The sequence below is a fragment of the Macrobrachium nipponense genome, chromosome 6 (genome assembly GCF_015104395.2).
Source record: "Macrobrachium nipponense isolate FS-2020 chromosome 6, ASM1510439v2, whole genome shotgun sequence".
Classification (NCBI taxonomy): domain Eukaryota; kingdom Metazoa; phylum Arthropoda; class Malacostraca; order Decapoda; family Palaemonidae; genus Macrobrachium; species Macrobrachium nipponense.
The window spans coordinates 69974241-69995010 of record NC_061108.1 but is presented as its reverse complement, the minus strand read 5'-3'; positions in this window follow the sequence as shown (position 1 = coordinate 69995010).

The following is a 20770-nucleotide window of genomic DNA, read 5'->3' as shown; positions in this document are numbered from 1 at the left end:
TATAACTTTCCATGCATTTTTTTCTTTTGCAAGACCTTTTTTCCACTTTCTGATTTTCTGGAACAAGATTCTTCTGTCTCTTGGTATGCATGAATGATGTTTTACTTTTCTTCTTCGGTATATATTTTTCCACTATTATCTCCAATATTTTATATAATATCTCCGTATTTACCCTTATGTCATCACTTACGAAAATGTTATCCCAATCTTTGTTTAATTCTTCATTAATTTCTGACCATTTTATATTTTTACTGTAGAAGTTGTATTTTCCATATCCTTCCCACTTTTTCATTTCTTGCTTATCTCTATTTTCACTTGCTTTGGAATGAACTGTTAATTCTATGACATTATGGTCTGAAATACTCGCATTATAAACTATTATTTCTTTAACATAATTCATCTCGTTCACAAATACTAGGTCTAAAGTATTTTCCTTTCTTGTTGGCAGGTGATTTATTTGTTGAATGTTGTATTCTAGTAGCATATCTAATAGCTTTTCAAATTGCCTCTTATCTTCTGCACTACTATTACTCTCTTTTTTATATGTATAAGTACAACCACAATCTCCTATTCGTTCTTTCCATTCTACGAAAGGAAAGTTGAAGTCACCAGATAGGAGAATAGTCCAGTCCTTGTGATTTCTACATATATCATCCAATTTTTCAATTATTAAGTCAAACTCTTTAGTATAGGTAGGTCTATATATTACTATGTTTCATCAATTTTTCAGATTCAAATTCTACCGCTATTAGTTCACATTCTGAGTTACTATATTTCTCATATATTTTTCCTTGTTTTTTGTCTTTCCCATATATTGCGGTTCCCCCTTGATTCCTATTTTTTCTATCTGATCTATAAGTTTGGAACCCTTTTATTTGATCATCATTCCCAGTCTCTTGGGAATACCAGGTTTCACTTATATTCATTATATCTATTTTCTTTTCATTTTGGTTTAGTTCTTCTAAGTACTCTATTTTTCTTTTTGAGTTACTCGTAACTAAACCCTGCGCATTCATCACTATGATGGTTTGCGTGTTTTCTCCTTCATTTAATACTGATAGTAATAAGGATTTTCCCATGTCTCTTTCCTGTTCTGGTATGTTGTTCTTTTTTTCATTTCCAGAAATTCTGACATTAAAAAATCCAACTTTTCCATAATATTTGATCTTCCTTCATCATAATTATTCATTTTGTGTCTGAATCTGCAATTTTCTCCGTTTCTGCAATATCCTCTTGCATAATAAATACAGTTATTATCTCTTGAGTAGAATTTCGGAGCTGATGCTTTGAAATTCTTTGCTGACACCTCTGCATATCTCATTGGTGGTTTGCTTTTCTCTTTTACCTGATATTCTTGATTTCTCTCTTTATTTGTTTCTTTCTTATTTTGGATTTTATTACTTGGTTGGTTATTTATTTGATTATGATTCATGGCTACAGGGTGCATATATTTGCATTTTTTGTCGAACTTACATCCTTTTCCTTCTTTTAGGTTTTTACATATTTTTGGATGCAGATCTCTGCAATCATCCCCATATCCATCTAAGTATGCACATTTACCATATATTTCATAGTTTTGACATATCTTAGGATGTTTGTAGTAACATCTTTCTCCAAATCTGCAATTCCCTCTTTTCAAAAGGTTGCAGATTTTGTCTTTCTTGTCTATTTTTTCCTCTTTCCCGTCATTGTATAGATCTGGGTAGAGCCTCTTCGGGATTTGCTTTTCTGTTGTCATATCGTAATTTATTTCTTCGTAGGTATGCTGCTTTATTGCCTCATATGTAGTATCAATGAGTATCTCTGCATCCATACTTTTATCTTGTTCTTTGTTTTCCTTATTTTTTTCTGTCATTTCATTTTTGTTTACTTCTCTTCCGTTTTCCTCTTCTTCTTTTTCTTCTTCTTCTTCTTCCTCTTCCTCTTCTTCTTCATCCTCAACTATTTGTACATTCAATCTTGATTTAATAACATTGTCTATCCATGATAGACATGTTGAACAAAAAATTCTTGTATCTTTTCTCAAATCTTGTATTACCTCAGCACACTGTGGATGGGTCGGAATGTTGCATGCAGCACATTTTCTGATTAGGTTTTGTGGATTGACTATGCTATACCAAACCTTACACAGTTTGCATGCTTTTGGCATTCTTTTTCCTAATGCATCAATTAGTATATTCACAAGATTCACCTTATTCATTTTCTTTGTCGGAATATGTTGGTTTATGTATATTTTCTTTATGAGTCTCTTGACCACTTGGATTTTATTTGGAACTTCTTCAATTATTTTCAAGATGTTTTCATTAGATTTGTTCCAGTTTGAAGGATTATATCCTTCTAATATATCTATGAATGCTTTTGTATCTTTTTGGTTAGGACTGTTGCTGATTTCATAGATGAGAAATGCCAGTTCCCTTCCTGCTACCTCATCGTATTGCGAATCTGCTAGACACGCCAAATTACGCCACCTTTTCCCGCAGTTGGAACTTACTGCCATCTTGTTCTGATTTATAGTATTACACTTGATAAACTAACTTAGAAGACGCTTTATCCTACTATTTTCACACTAATCTTATCACCGATAGTTCACGAACACTTCTAGATATTTCTCAAATTCTAGTCGTATGTTAAACTTGTGATATCTGTTGATTATTGTGACTTCACGCGGGTACGTCTCACCAAGCAAGATGGCTACTACGAGAGAGAGAGAGAGAGAGAGAGAGAGAGAGAGAGAGCTGTTGGGTATCGAGAGAGAGAGAGAGAGAGAGAGAGAGAGAGAGAGAGGAGAGAATATGTTACCAATTGCCTTTGGCCGCTCTTGGTCCATCGCTACCTTTTAAAAAATATGATAACGAGATTGACCATCTCGTTATAGTGGTTGTAGACGGTTTTCTGGACCATGTTAAGCCTTTTGTGAGATTAATAGCAGCTATAATGCTTTTTTCAGAGAGTCTGGTTGGGATGTGTTAGTTTTCAGTTAATAAGTGACAGTGATAAGAATTATTCAGCCGTTGGTTCTGGTACTGGGAGGGGAATTTTTGATTAGGGTCAGCATTTCTGCCCACCGTAAGATGCCTCAAGGGAGTCGGTTGCTTGGTGAGCTTTGTAGGTGCGCGTTGCTAAGTGCTTTCTTGATCAAATACTGAGTCGTTCGAGTATGTGTGTATTAGTGTGTTTTTTTTTTTTGTGTGCAGTTTGGCGGTCGGGTGTTCTCTCATTTGAAGACGTGAGTGTGACATTATTATTTTTTGCCTTAGTTTATGAATCATTTTTTGAGTTAGAGAATCAGTTCAGATTACCTTTGTTTTTCTCATAAGAGCAGAACATGATGCGTTTTTTTTCTTGCCACATGTTAAAGGAGATGCATAAGTCTTGGTTTTGACACATATGTATACGTGTGAAGGTTTTTCATACATACAACTTGGTTCTTTGGGATGCTTGGATTGCATTTTTTTTGGCCCTTGGAGACATCGCCCGCTCATGTATATGGACTCAGCGCAATTTTTGCTGAGCGACCAAGGGGTAGCGCCTAAGAGAGGCTAGTTTGATCCTCCCATGGGTAGTGCCAACGGGAGGGTGAACTTCCTCTTTTTTTCTTTGTGTCGGGGTAATGGGGGCGAGTTTGGCCTTGAATAGAAAAGTTCAATGCCATCATATTAGCTGATAGCCACTGGGAGATGATGTGACATGCCCGTAGGATTTCTTTTAGATTTATTTTTTTTTCTTTCTTTTGTGTGAAGTAAAAATAAGATGAAATGCATATGAATGTGGTGCAAGTTTTCCTTGCGCTTTGGAGAATGCTTTTATGCAATGTTAGAGGGCATAATTATAACTGTGGATACAGAGATTATTTTATAATGGGGATTTGTTTGAGATATGAAGACTATTTTAAAATGGTTATGTGCCATTGGTGATGTCAGGTGGTGATGATTGGTGGTGAATGGTGATGATATTGGAGTTATGGGGGTGTGGTAATGGTGATGAATACTGGGGAATGGCAATATTAATGCCCTTACTGGAGATACTTTCTGGAGATATTTTGTGGAGATATTTACGGGAGAATTACTATGGAGAATTATTATTATGGGGGATTATTTTTATGGAGAATTATTATGGAGGATTATTATCATTACTGGAGATATTTATAGGGATTCTGTCAGAGTTCATGGTGGTAATAATTTTTGGGGAATGTGATAATGATTTTTGGGTGGCAATAACAATTTCTGGTGAATTTGTTGATGGCAATTTTGGTGAATTTTGGTGATACTACCGAGTACTGATAGTTGGTGATTCTGATACTTGATACTACTGATACTGGCGAGTTCTGATATTGGTGTTATTTTTTTTTATACTAACATGTGAATATGGGAGGTACTAACTACGAATTTAGTTTTCCTTTTTTTTATGGGTTCAGCAGATAGTTGCTTGAAGTCTACGTGAGTTGCAGATGTTACAGGTGTCACAGGAACAGTTTTCAGTGCCATTGATTTTTTCTTTTCTCTTTTTTGGACGTTAGCCATTGGTGATGCAAGTTTTTTTTATCATGGGCGAGTTTGAATTTATTTTTCTCTCAGGACAGTTTGTGTGAATTTTTTAATATCTCAGTTCGTGACTTTGAATCATTGTTCGGGAATGTGTTCATAATTTCAGCTGTTTGATGCTGCAGAGAGATTTAGGGGACAATTTTTGAATGTATACATGATGGCACTACATCTTTTTTTCTGGATATTTGTGTTCCAGAAATTGTTGGCCTCTTACACAATTGTGTTTGAGGCAGCTTTGCCAGAGATTGGAAACTTGGTTAAGTTTCTAGTGGCCTATGCCTTAGTGAATATGGGGAAGTCTTTGGTTAGACACTTTGAATTTGGAGTTTTGTTGTAATGAGTTATGGCACACTAGTGATTTTTTTTCTAGAATTTCCTGGGCAATTTCATTTGCCGGGTTTTTGCCCTTTCTCAGCAGTTATGCTAAAAAGAGAGTTTATAGTTTTTGACTGTAACATTGAGCTCCTTAGAGATGCTTTTTGGGGTTATTTTACTTGAAAATTGGAGATATAAGATTTTAGCCATTTGATTTTATTTTTTATTTTTTTGAAGACAGTCCACAGTTTAGGCCTATGGTGGTGAGAGCTATGTTTAGTTCAATTATTTTTGCAGCAATTTTTTTGGCGCAAATGGAAACCTTTCTGAGAGGAGATATGTGGCAATAATTTTGAGCTTATTAGCTAGATGCTTTGAGTGCATTTTTGGGGGGCAGAGTTTCACTTTTTGACGACTCTGCTTGGAGATATAATATTTTTTGGAGACTTGTTTTTATTCTACATGGGGTTATTAATGAAATGAAGGGAATTATTTATATTGCCTAGGTGGTATTATTATTAACATGGTGATATATGGGGATGGCATTAATCTTTGGTGGTGGCCTTTTTTTGTGGTTATGATTTTTGGAGCTGAATTTCTGGGGTTTTACGAGCCAAAAGAAAGGGGGTACTGGGGTTCTTTTGGGTGCGGTGGCTCTTAAGAGGCGAGTGGCATTACTGCGTTACAGTTTTATGAGTTCTTATGGAGATGTTGTGTTTTTATATTCACCAGTGGGTTATTTTTGGCGGCATATAATTGTGGAATTGCGGTTTACCGTAGTTTATATCCTGAATGGGAGATAATTTTGTGAAATGTGCTTATGTGGTGTCAGTATGGAGCTTTTTTGAGAATCATGGGTTTCTGAAGTTGCAAGTCTGACTATACAAATCTATACCGCAGTTCGAGCACCTGACGTGTTAACAGGTGGATTTTTGCTGATAATGCTGTGATGAGTCCGGTTGCTGACTTTTCCTTCAATGTTGATTACTCAGAGTTTTGCACTATTCTGAGAGATGCTGATTTTGGCATTTCACAGGGATGTATCTGTGTAAGGGGGTTGTTTCTGGTCGTTTCCGATAGATGAAATTGTTGCGATGACAAATTCCGTAACGACACATATTGCATTCATGAGGGAGATGCCAGATTATGTATATTATATGTAATGTGTAATGGGAAAAGTTTGCTTATTATTATTGTTGTTATCTTTTTTTATTTTTATTCTTTTCCTACAAGATTTGTCGTAATTGGAGTTGAGCTTTAAATAGCATTTCTGTTTTTGGACAGGAGATATGATTTGTCGGGGTTTGTGAATTACATGAAATGGGTGTTTGACATTATATTCCATGGAGGTTAATTATATAAGCAGTAAAGGGGTTTTACTGTTAAACAGTAAAGGGTTCTTACTGATTTTGTGGGTTACTGAAATATTAGAGCTTGAGAGAACATTTTCAGTGATGATTTGGGGTTGGGTTTGTTAAGCTTTTTTTTCTTGTGAGAATTTGTGAGTTTGAAATATGATGACAGGAATCCGCGGAGTTTCTGCGAGTTCTGGAGTGTGCGTGCTAGTGTGTGAATTTGGCGAGCTTTTTTTTTATATTGTTGGAGAATTAAGTTAGAGAATTTAATATTTTCTTTGCGGGGTTATGATAGTGATTTATGATTTAGCAATCGTATGGAGTTCCTTGACGAGTTGAAGATAGAAATTAGTTCAGTGGTCATATTAATGGGGTTGATTGGGAGATGTTCAGCTAGGGTTTCTTAGAATTTTTTGTGGTCATTATTTGACAGATGAATGTCTAGGGTTAATTCTTCTTTAGTTGACCGATGACATGAATAACATACTGAAACACCATAAACATCGTTCCCCAACGCCAGCAAGATGCCCTTCAGCTGTTGCAGAGATGTTGCTGATGTTTGCCCACATGCAAGAATTTCTATGAGTCTACGGGGTTTTACAGCGTTTTTGAACTAAGGGAGTCATCAGTTGTCTTCCACGGGGAGACGTTTCGCCTTTCTACAGCGTGTTTCACGTTTCTGTACAGCTGCAGACCAATCACATACACGGGAGTGTGAGAAAGTTCAAGATGAGGAGATATTTTCAATTGTTATTAAAGCCCATATGCAAGTTGTTGGAGATAATGTGTGATAGACATTTTACCGCCAGAGACGTGCAGTTATCATAGTGTTTTATGAGCTGGCCAATGTGTTTTTTTTATATGTATAAGCTGTTTTATGTGAGCTGTGGCTAGGCTGGTGCTAGCAGAGAGGCGGCCGAGCAATCTGTTACATAAAGAGGGGGATTAGCTATGATATATTTTAAATAATATATGATGTGATATGCTATGACATTTCTTAGAATGTGAAGATTCATCATTTAACTTCCCTATAGACAGAGTGTCCGAGTGACAAGCCTTGGGAATGCTGACATGTCCTTTTGAGGTGGTGTGATCAAGACTGCTGTCTTAGCAAATCAGTGCCTCGTCCTGTCGCTATGAGAGCTTGATGTAGAGGTGACTTTGAAACTGGACTCAAGCAGTTTGTGGGTGTGAACATTGTGTGTGAATTTGTACGTGCGAGCCTTTTCCCCCTACATAATGAAATGTAGTACTACCATGAAGGGGAGACTATTACGGAGAGGAGGCAGAGCCAGGATGGCTTCTGCCAAAGTGTTTGTTGATAAGTGTTGTGCAAAACTGTGCTGAATGGGTAAGCCTTTTCTTTATTTTGGCCAAAGTGTGGCCGGACTGTATTTGAATATTTATTTCAGAGATGTCCTGTTTCATATGATCTTTAATTATACTCTTATGCTTACTGGGAGGTTCTCCTGTCTTCTAACAGGCGATTCTGGAAAGGTGAATTGTTCTGGAGAAGAGTGGAATTGTTTTAGAGAAATGGGAACTAACTTAATTACTATGGTGTTGTGACTATATTGACTGTGCCTAGTGTTATGGCTAAACTATTGTTGGTGTTTGATTAATTACCGAGGGTTATCTGAGTTGTTTGGGCTTCTGAGTTTAACATTTCATTTAATCATTCTGTTAAGAATCTGAGTTATTCAGTTAATACTTTGCTTTTAAATAAATGCATATTTTTGTAATTCACGACTCTGATTTGATGACCTTAGATAATGGAAGGGGGAGGTATATCGAGAGAGAGAGAAAGATGGATGGAGAGGAGAGAGAGAGAGAAGAGAGAGAGAGAGAGAGAGAGAGAGAGAGAGAGAGAGGGAGAGCGAATGTGTTACCAATTGCCTTTGGCCGCTCTTTGTCTATCGCTACCTTTTAAAAAATATGATAACGAGATTGACCATCTCGTTATAAATATATTTCCACAGTGATATTGTATAAACAAAATTACACTCACACTAAAGATTCTCAAAACTGACGGATAGATTTAGGGCTGTTGAAGTATGGTGAACGTTAGGAAAATATGCAGGGAACTCTGTTATGCAGCCTGTTTTTGCGATATTTGTTGCGATGAAGAAAAAAAGTGATAGGAAAAGAAAGTATTTAGGAGCACCTATAACAATCATGCGACTGCCTGTATTCCAAGGCAAAAGTGGACAGTATAAAATTGTGTAAAATAACTGTAATACTCTTACCCCGGGTCAGTAATTAACACTAGTAGCAATTACGGCATACGGTCAAGGAGGTAAGATCAATAAACGTGACAAATGAATGCGATGACCAAGGGCAGGCAACTCCCTTAAAAAAATCCAATATTGGTCACCTATGGCAAAATTCATCACAAGATATAATATAAACTAAACCGAATATGAGAAAAAATAAATAATTGAATAAATACATGCTGTGTTTGATAAACGTTTCCCCATAGGAAATCCATAAAATATAAATAGGTACCCTGAAGTTTTATATTCAATTGAAAGGAGCCTAACAGTCGCCATTAGTAACTGAAGCGCCATTTACCTTCAATGTAGACACCAAGATAACTCGCGAAATGTAATGGCTTTCCTGTCTACCTTTATTCTGATGAGATAGAAGTCTTTTCACAGTTCCTTTTAGTTATTTAAAAAAAATATAATAATATATGAAGAATATATTTAATGAATTTCAATTATATTTTAACTTTAAAACTACCAAAAATTATCCATGGCTCTTTTGCTTCTGAAGCTGCCCTTGTTAAATGGCTGCTCTCATATTGCTTATCATGGAGGCGCTGATCCATAATGCTTCAGCTGGGATTATTCCCAATCGTAGCATTTGGAAATTAGACTTGTTTGAACTGAAAACACCTCTCCTCTCAAGAGACACTAACATCATACAAATGATTATTACAAGAGTTGCGTATTCTTGAAATTGTTGAAGCTTCAGTTAACATACTTAGATAACTCAGTCCTGAAATAATAACATCAATATACACGCATTCATTTCAAGATACCGGAAATACCCAAGAACCTTGTTGTTTCAAACTTACTTGCAAAGAATTAAGTTTTTGAACAACGCACCCTCCACAAATTCCTTGGTTTTTTTATTCTATTCCTTAATATCACCTTGACGTCCTTTGCAAAACATATTATTCTGTCATTTGATTGTTATGAAGATGTACCCCTAATTTAGAGAAAACCAAAATTTTATACAAGATGACAGAATATTAAATATATGTATGTACAATAACCATTGTATATAATATATGAAGGTGATTCATCGGTGTAAACTTGCCCCTAAAATGATTACGTTGAAATAGGAAATAATTAATTCTGGGAAGGAATGCAGGGTAAAGGATATCACATGTCCCCTACATGCGGACGGAACTATTGGTAAACAACAGACGATTGAAGTACAATGGAAAATTATTGAAACAAGTTTTAGTGTAGGAAATGAAGAAGGAAAAGTTAAAATGTTATCAGGAAAACAGTAAACAACTTTACAACGACAAACCAGGTTATGCCAAAGGTCGGTGCTTAAGAAACAACTGACAAAAGGTTTTCTCAATAAAGCATTGCTATCATTAGTGATTGCAATAATAGATAACAACACCCTACTGGAAAGCCATTGAGAAGTTTGCCATTTTATTGTAAAATCCTGGACAATCATAAGAAATGGCTCAAAAAGTACGTTAACGGGACTTGCAATTTCCCAAACTGACGCAGACTCGTTCCTTTTCTCTCTTTTATAATAACAATTTTCACCTACTCTGTGCAGGATCATAGTGCATATCGCCAAGTAAGCGCACACATTTAGGATTCGCATCAAATATGCAATGACGGGACAACCCTTGAATATTCCTACGCTGACATTAATAAGAGACTTTAATTCTGGAAGAGAAATTGAAGGGATGGTTGAAATGTGGCTCAAATCGTTAAGAGAGAGAGAGAGAGAGAGAGAGAGAGAGAGAGAGAAGATGTGGGGTGGGGTGGGGGTTGGGTTGGCTCCGGCGGAATGGGGACGGGTTATGTGGAGGTAGTGCGAGCGCGCAAATAAGTTATTTGCAACAGCGTCAGTCTCGGCGAGCAAATTATTTCTGCCGTTATGAAGTGCCATCAGTCAGAGAGACGTTTAGGGATGCATGTTTACGGGAGTGCCATTGTGAGGGAGACGGTGCGCCGCCTTCGTGTGCCGAGATCGATTGCCACTTTTTGCTAATGACTTTCCCTTCGGCTGTCAATGGCCGGTCCTTAGCAAAAAAGGGAAGCAAGGTGAACTGAGCAGGCGAAGGAAGAAGACGAGCGGCAGAAGTACGTGAAGAGAGGCAGGTGAAAACCATATAATGCCATATATGAGAATATCCCAATCAAGAATTCATAGGGCTAAGAAACACTAAACATCAAAGTAAACAAATACCTGATCATCGAGTAGTGTGAATCAAAGAAAAAAATAAAAATAAAAATGAATAAATAAAAGATGTATACGAGTTTATGTAGTATATTTCTAAAAGCAAAATCTAAATACTTATGTTGCTTTTAACCCTTATAGACATCTGGGAAAACCAAAAGAGTATTATATCCCACAGGTGATATTATGTACAGCCATATGTACCTCTTGGGAATAATTGCACTTGAAGCTGTTCATATAGCTTCTATGTCATGGTTCAAATTCTATTATCTGATTCTGTACAGTATATGTACAGTACATACTATATAATGTACTCTCCCCTAAATCACAACTGTATGAGTATGAATTAATGAAGATTGTAATTATATTTGTACTGTAATTGAATAAATAGTTTCTCTTATAAGATGTGAGAGTAGCCTCGTAGGCTCAAATATGCCTTGAAAATGTCTGTAGGTCAGTGTAGGAAGCCAGCCTGTTGTTACTATTATGTGACATGTGAGATTCAGGACTGATTTTTGTCAAATTTGTGTTTAAAAGATTTCCTGACAAGGACAAAGAGCGAGACCGTTACCTTACCAAACAGTGGATCAAGCACATGCAGCAAGATTATACACTGTTGGCTATTAGGTATCAGGCTATTAAACTTGGGTTGTTAATAATATTACTATGGGTATGGATGAAGCTTATATAGGATAACAGTGTCGGAGACGACAATTATTTTAGCATACTGTTGTTAAATTTTACTGCCTGTCGGTTTGACCCTTCAATAGAAACGATAATAACTAGTTCTGTCTTTAGAAAGTAAAACTGTAAATTTATGGTACAAATAAAAGTACATAACGTCGGCAAATCGGTCAGTTTTATTGCTCAAGTGTATAAAAACTACAGCAGGCAGTATAAGTATATTTATTATTTCTACATATACTCTACATTATCCTTAGTAACTGCTGCGAAAATCATTTACCAATCTTTAAAGACTGCTGAGAAAATTGGCTGTCAATGCAGCATGATCATAATGTTGTAACGTCGCCGTATCTGCAAAACTGGATGATTTTCTGTAGAAAAACTATACCAGCAAATTTAAGTATTGCTATTTCTGAATAAAATAAATTGTATTTAGTAAATGATGCATAAATCATAAGACAGTCTTAAAGGGCAGCCAAGAAAACGTGTTTCAAAGAGTACAGGGTTTCACATCAGATTGCATGAATTGCGTCGTTGTTTACATAAGAATCAACACAGGAATGGTGCCAGGCAATGCACCTCACGAACTGGTTAGCTATCATAGGCTGTCCAATCTCTCCCTCTACATCAATGGCTGGCACGCCTGTAACGCCGACGGTTGCGTAGACCAGTTTGGTTACACAATAACTTCTAAATACTACATACATAAACCCAGATTAATTTCAATATCATGCCAAACGTTGAAATGAAACAGAATATTTTTACAAATATAAAGGAGAATTCAGATATATCAGATAAGGAAACTGCAAATATTGCTTCTGCAAATGAATAGCTTAATGGGAGTCACGTAGGCCTAGAATGAGTGGTAACTGGTAACGTCATGTGTGAACGGAGTTATCGGTGCTTTTGGGGTTTGCACTGAATATCAGGATGTGAATATCATTCATGAATTGAAACTGGCTAAAGAAACCAATTTTACTGAATATATATCGTATATGGGATAAACATAATTTACTGTTGTTTTTCTTTAATTGTAATCGAAAGAATATATGGACTCATTTATAGATGTTGTTGTTCTTTAATTAGATGCGAAAGCATCTAGTGAAGTTTTATTAGTTAGTATTTTTCTATTATATGAAATTTTCAATGTTTGGTTTCAACCCCTTGCTCACTTAGAAATACATTATTTTCGTTTTTCTGTTTTACCTCATTATGGACAGTATAAGAATTTATCTCTCAAGGAGTAAATAATTCAGTCCTCAACCATACGGTTTCAGAATGAGGTCAAATGGACAATGCGAGGAGGCCATTCAATACTGAAATGATCAGTTATATATTTGTATAACGCCTGTAGAATAATACATTACCGATTATGAAAATCTAATATCACACAAATACTTATAACAAAATCATACTGCATATTATAGGATTTCCCACCTTTCACAGACCAGGCAAGGGTCATTAGGACTAGCCAAATATCTATAGGTTGACAATTTTGGTTCATATTTTGATTATGACAAATAAACAAAACGTCACAAACTATGATATATAGGCCTTTACTATTAAAATATTTTGTATGTAGAAGAACATATGACTTCCACACTGAAGCTGTGACCTATACAGTGAATCATACAAGCTAAATACTATTCTTGTCTAGTCTCCAATGTTGACCAGGTATAACTTTTAAAATATTCAAGGATTAACCTTAAATCTCAGGCCATCAGTGAAAAGAGGGAGCTGGAGTGGTTAGGCAGTAAGATAAAAGAGACCCAAAATATGAAGGAAATGAAATACAGGGATATAAGGTGAAACTGGTAGAAAACCCTATAACACTAAAAAGTAAAGTTAGAGGTGGTGGATAGCAAGACTGAATACAGACACGAAGCAGGAATGGAAGTTGAGGGCTAAAAAATGGATGCAACAAGGGGCTGAAGGGATTCAGCACCCTTTAGCAACGCCTGCAGTGAACCACGTAAGGTGCACTGATGGCATTACCCTTCTACTTGGTACAGGCTGATGTGGCACCATAGCTACTGGAGCAAAAACTGCCAAGTCATCGGGAGAGTAAATGGACTTTACAATGTTAATAGCTTCCGCAAAACACTTAACACTAAGTGTAACTGTGGACTTTCCTCCATCTGAATAAAAAGCCTAGAGATAATGTTTCCAGGTCTTATGTTCATGAAACTAATTGTAAAACAGAAAAAGAAAAAAAAAGAGTTAATGAATATAATCATATTATTGCAAAAACTCATTTTGCGTAGTTCTCATATTATGCCATATCGACAAGTAACAAAACCAAAGAAAATCAAAATGGCTTGATATTGCATAGAGAATATGGTTAATCCAATTATCGATCCTAGAGTAGAACATATTCTTCGGAAACTAGACTGGGTTAGAAGAATTCAAAATAACACACTAGCGTGGTGTTAATCATTTTTTCCAGTGACTTGTGTACAAACACAAATGCTTAGAGCGACAGGGATGATGCTTAAGAAGTCAAAGGATTCCTAATAGGTAAAATTTTAAGCGGAATGATAAGGGCAATTTTGTGGCACTTAGGTAAGGTACTAGTCTCCCATGTCCTGTGGATTCTTTCTGAAGAAAGCTCTTGGCATTTTCTAAGGTAATGTGAGATTCTTGAACACAGAAGAATCATTTTCCGAGATCAAAATACTCAAAGAATGATACTAGTTACCTTCAGAAGAATCACTGACCATAGAAATGATTTATTCAATGTGGCACAACTAAGCCTGTCTTGGATTTGGCACGCCCATGTTTATTTTTTTGGGTCTAGGTGAATTCGTCTACAACAATTCGTCTACAACAATTCGTCTAAAACAATTCATCTACAACAATTCATCTACATATACATTTAATCTACAACAATTCATCTACATATACAATTCATCTACAACAATTCATCTACAACAATTCATCTATATAAAAAAATATATCTCCAAAAATCAGAGATGCTGAGAGAGCTGTTACCAGTAAACAAGCACTTACCAGATTTGTTTTCTTAATTACTAAAATACCACTACATGGCGATTTTCCTTTCTTATGAAAAACAATAACTGTCAGCAACAACATGCTACAGTTTTACGAGGCTGTTAGCAGTAAACAAGCACTTATAAAAATTTTTTTCTTAATGACTAAAGTACCACTCACTGCATGGCAATTTTCCTTTCTTAGTTAGAGTAATAAATATCAACAACAACAGTCTTCAGTTTTTTCGAGGCTTTGTTATATACTGTAATTCCAAAAGAAACCAGATAAGATTTAAGTACTCCAAAACCTATATGATGGCTCTGCAATACATAGACTATAACAGAGGAAGGACGAAAGAAATTAGTTCATGATGGTTATTTATTCTTTAAGAATAGAACGAACGGTGACAAGACATATTGGAAGTGTGATAAATACCCCAAAATTAAGTGATGTGCTCGTGTAACTACATTACAGGAAGAAGTTGTCAGTTCTACAAACGGTCATAATCACACAATAGATGCTGCGGAGGTTGAAGCAACAGAAACTGTTTTGAAAATACGGCATATGGCAAAAAGTACGAATGAAGCACCACAATCAATAATATCTAGCGCCTTCGAAGATTGTAGTGTGGCTGCTGTGTCTAGACTCCCGTTGACGCAAAGTCTTAAAAGGACAGTGCGGACTATAAGGGTACAAAACAATGCAGTTCCAGCCTTACCAAGGAATTGCAACGAATTAATTTTTCCTGACGGATATACAAAATCTCTCAAAGGTGAGACATTCTTAGCATATGATTCAGGGCAAGGTGGTAAACGAATGCTGATTTTTGCTACGAAACTCAACCTTCATTTGCTTTCAAGAAGTAATCAATGGTTTGCCGATGGAACATTAAAGACTGTTCCATTGTTGTTTCACCAATTGTATACTATGCATTGTTTAACAGAAAAGCATCATTACCACTAGTATTTGCTTTGCTACCGAACAAATCTGAGGAAACTTATGGCCAGCTTTTACAGAAAATAATTTTTTTTTTTTTACCATCTTGTACACCTTCAACTGTAAGAGTAGATTTCGAAAAGGCTATGCAGAATGCATTCCCTAGAGAATTCCCTAATATAAAAGTCAAGGGGTGGTTTTTTCACTTTTGTCAGTGTATTTTCCAAATACACCATTACTGAAAGCAGCAAACTATCCGAATAAATAGTATTAAAAAGAGAAGTTTTTTAAGACGGTGATTCAAAGAATATGGTAACAGGCCAATTTCCCAAATTCATCATTACTGAAAGCACCAAACTATCCAAATTTATAGTACGTTACTTAAAAGGGAATTCATTTAAAACGGTGACTCTAAGAATACTTGCTGTCGTTGTTTAGGCCCTCCTCAGCTGCATATCTATATAAATATTTTGCCGTAGATGAATTATATATGTAGATGAATTGTTGTAGATGAATTGTTGTAGATGAATTGTATATGTAGATGAATTGTTGTAGATGAATTGTTGTAGACGAATTGTTGTAGATGAATTGGCAGGATACCATTTCTTTTACTGGGAAAATAAATAAACACTATTTTTATTGTTCCTGCAGCGTTTTCTAGTAAACTTTCCGAGAACCCTGTGTGATTTGTTCCACCATGAACTACAACTATGTGAAGTTTAATTTGAGGTTGGACATAACATCATAATCACTTTTCAAAGTTGCTTCAGTACATAATCATAAGTATCAATATACAAACTGCAAAAGTCAAATTTTCTGACCACGAAAAACACCATTTGAGTTTCTGTACTCTGCCTCCTTAGCTTTCCTTTTGAGAGTAAATTTAGGAGGTGTTTACTACGATTTCAGTGAATTAAGAGGCGATCTTTCCATTCAGATATCCACCAACTGACCATACAAAATCTCGATAGTTGTTGGAAAGCATAAGCTTAAGTCTCAAGCCGATAAATGATTACCATGTACATTATGAAAGGTCATTGGTCCATCATTATTCAGTCACTGCATTATTATCAATAATATGTTCTACTATTTTCCCTTCTGAATCCGGTACATCACCACTCAACCTGAAATTGCAAATAGTAAGAGGGAAGATGCTAGCATAATTGTTGAATTCTATTTATCATTTGCAATGAAGCCACTGCTAGGAGGAAAGTAGAGGGAGAAAAAGGTAAATTTTTTCTCTAAAATTATACTATGAGACAAAGTACCTATGAATAGAAGTGTTCAAGTTTGAGACAATGCTTAAAAAATTAATGTACAACAACGGCAGCACCTCCATGGCAGTGTCATCAAAAAGAGCAGGGTGAAAAAACTGTATAATTCAATCTGGAATTGGGGAAGTAATGCCTACCCGAAACCACATAGTTTCTACATAATTATCATTAAACATACCCTTGAGTTTTTCTGCTCTAGCTCTCAGACCCTTGCAGCTCTATAATCTCAAACGTTTTTATTATTTATTTTCTTTGCTACATACTTCCTCTGAGTTGGATTTTAGTCTTCATGGTATTCTTAGAAAAATCAGGGAGTAACTCAGCTGAATTAAATTTCGTGGGAATGTGGTCTTCATCTGCCTTCCACACTTCAGTTAGGTCGTTTGATGATACCGACCTGATCAGCGAAGATCCATTTGCAGCAGGAGAACCAGAGGCTTCAAGGACACATTTAGTGGCAACATGAGAACGAAGCTTAGACATAATCCTTTGAACTGCTTGAGAGTTTGTTTACATGTTCCCCGAGAGGTGGACGATCAAATTAAAGGCTACTTCTCCCTTGCATTTCGAGTAGTCTGATGAATCAAATTTGAAGAATCTAAAAGTTTTGAAAGTTTCTAACATCAGAGGCTTACGTTAATTCAAGATTTTGCGCACCACATCATCTATCGTTTTTTTACTTCGTATCATACACTGTTTGCAATTTTCAGGCCAACTGTTCAAAATTATGTTGGGGCCAAATCTTTGAAATTTAAGAATGAGCACTTTTGAATAAAACGAAACTCTAAAAGGAGGACATTGGCTCACAAGATCATGCTTTTCAAAACCAAAACTGGAATTGCATTTCTTTTCATTAAGACTCATTCAGTTTGGTTTTATCCAGTAACACTGGATAAGGCCACACTGGTGTGAATTTCTCAATTTTCTCGTAATTTGGTTTGGCAGAAATCATTAAAAAAATGCATATCAGCGTTTGGGTCTTGACCATGGTTAGAGTCACCTACACGATGTGCAAGGTTTGTCAACACTGCTGTGTATAAGTCAGCGGAACCAGGAGAGGAGGATTCGGTTTTGGGCAGATCCGTCCAAACCCATAAGATATAGAAAGGATAACCTCTTTAAACTCACCTGTTATGACCAAGACCGTACGAACATGGAATACTCCTCCTTTAATTCTGTAATGATGATCTGACAGACGAAAAGGATTGGTTCACTCTAGATTCTGATAAATCAAACCTTCAGTAAAGTTCCGCCAATTAGGTGGCAACCACATTTCAGGCGGCCGACGTCTCACAACTCTTTACAATTAGCTTCGAATGAAAACACCTTCCCAACCATGATCCCTTCTCCCATTTGTCTAAGCAGAACATTTTGAGGAATTTGGAATTGTCCTCGTTATCTACATCACATAGCACCTGATATTAACACTTAGGAGCAATAGCTATTGCTAGATGGAAGAACGGCCATAGAACATGAAAGTGATTGAAATAACAAAGAGAAAGATAAAAAGAGTAAAGAGAGTTATTGAGATCTGAACTGGGAGATATAAAAGACTCCCCTGTTTCCAAGAAGATTCTCCATGTACTACCGCAAGCCATGTGAATTCAACAAGACAATCTCTCATTGTGAGATATGAATTCATATGTCACCCGTAATGAATGGTCTTCCGGCCTAGTTATTAGAAAAAAGTGGCTATGATAAAAATAATTCAAAATATCTTGATAACAGATATTATAGCTATGTAAATATTTCCGAGCTTCTAGGTTTAATGTGATTCCGGTATGACCATTATTTTCTCAATTTGTCATTCATACATATGTTTTTATTTAATATTTCTTTTATAATTTTTTCTGGATAATTACATTCGCACTACATAACATGAACAATATCAGATGTACACAAGTATTTTGAACTTATCACTGCCAGTAGCATAGACCAGAATATTTCTCTTCTCACGAATACATTGATCAGTTTTAATGGGAAATGAGTATGGATCTGAACGACTGTTCGGATGGAATCTCGACATCCAAGACTCGACTAATCTGTCAAGACTTGTTACGACGAGTCTTAAGCAAGGTTGACACTTGCACGACTTTGTTGCATGCACCGGGAGGCTCCCGCACTGTTCCCGCACTGTCCCCCACTGTTGACGACGATTTCACGAGCTGTTGTCGACGATTTCACGCACTGTTCACACATAGGTTACGAATGCGTGCCCAATAGTGCCCACACTGATACGAAATGGCACGACATATTTACGCAGGTTTACGCACTGTTCGCGCAAAGTTTACGCACTTCCCACATTGGCCCGACAAGTTTGCGCAATTTGGAGGCCGTCGTGACGATTTGGGCACCCCTGGTGTCATCTTTTGGATTGTTTGTGGAAGAGACATGCTGAATGCCAGAGACACCGTCGTTGCAGAGAAGAGAAGATACCTATACCTGGCGGCTGCTCTAGCCATTGTTGAAGAGCAGCAGAAAAGGTTGCAAGAGGCAGAAGATGAAGAAAAGGCAACCCCTCATTAAAAGAAGGACAACAAGGAAAGTGTGGGTCAGGGAATGGTTGGCCAGAAGACAGGAGTTCGGACAGTATCGCACTGACGCAAGTGACACTGTTGCGCAGTAGTCGTGAACTACTTGCAAACACATTGTAAACTGCTTGTGCCATGTGCAAACTGTTCGTGAAGTGCGTGAACTAGTCATGAACTGCTCATGCCATCGAGGCGTGAAGTACACGTGACCGTGTCAGGGGGAATGCACGACCATGCTGCAACGTGCACTAATGCGTGAACATGTCTCAAACTAGTTGTGAACAGTTCGTGAACAGTTTGTGAACAATGCATGCCAGGTAGTGCATGTCGTGGCATGGCGCACACTGGCACGCACTGGTGCGCATCCTCCCGCATCGTCCCGCACTGTTCGCGACAAGTTCACGAACAGTTTACGCATAGTTAATGAATCGGTCACAATATGTGATGCAGTCACGATGAGTTTCCGAACCCTTCACGCAATTTTACGACTAGTTTGCGCATTGGCACGACCGAGTTCTTGCCAATGCGTGCCACAAAATCGTGTAAGTGTCAGCCCTCCTTCATATAGCGATCGTACTGTTGTTGCTTAAAAGTGAGCACGGTGTTGACAAAGGATACCCAGACAGTATTCACAAAATAAATCTCAATGGTTGTCACGAGGACGGTTATTGGCCATTTTACTTCATAAATCTATGATACCTATATTCATTATAGCGATAGTAATATAGCGTATTCTCGAAAGCTATGGCTTACTCAGTTACTCTAAAACAGGCACATACAAGTTGGTCATCTAACATGAGATAGAATTCTACACAATAGTATTATTTAAGAGTAACATAATTCTCCAGGAAAAGTTCTTATTCAGCGTTAAAATTTACTGTATTTATTATCTGATCCAGAAAACTTTCATAAATCCTGAAAACGACCATATTCTGCTAAAATAATCAAACTGAAACAAATAGGCTTCTCTGAAACATTTCCCATACAAGTACATTCTTAAGTACAGAGAACAAATCTCCTTCATGTGAAATTATAAGGCGGATGTATTCGGCATAGCAACGTCTCGATCAGCATTTGGTAAAATTTGATTGTGTATCAATACACATTTACCAAGAGACCCCAATTGCACAGAAATGTGCGCAAACGAGCACACTAGCGCAGTCACAAACGAGTATATATATATATATATATATATATATATATATATATATATATATATATATATATATATATGAATAATTATCACATCACCGTAATTCATATAAATCATTCGAGCTACAAATGTCCTTTAATATCTAATTCGCTCTACCTCGGAATTGATATATTTTCATATATGTACCGAAGGGGAATTTTTAGTTGATGTGATAATTATTCATATTATGGCTATGTGCATCAAATGTTCTAATTGGCTAACATGGTAGAGGGGGTTTCATATCGATTCTAATTACGAAAAAACTGATTTCGAAGGTGATTTGTAAGGTCAGAATCGATATAAACTTATAGCCTCACTTGTTAGCCGGACCATTAACGTCACTGTCGGTCCTGATTTCGTTCCTGTCCGCAGGATGGTGGTTCGGTCCCATGAGGGGAAAAAATTATTTTCTACTAAAATTTCCCCTTCGGTACATATATGAAATTATATCAATTCCGAGGTAGAGCGAATTAGATATTAAAGGACATTTGTATCTTGAATGATTTATATG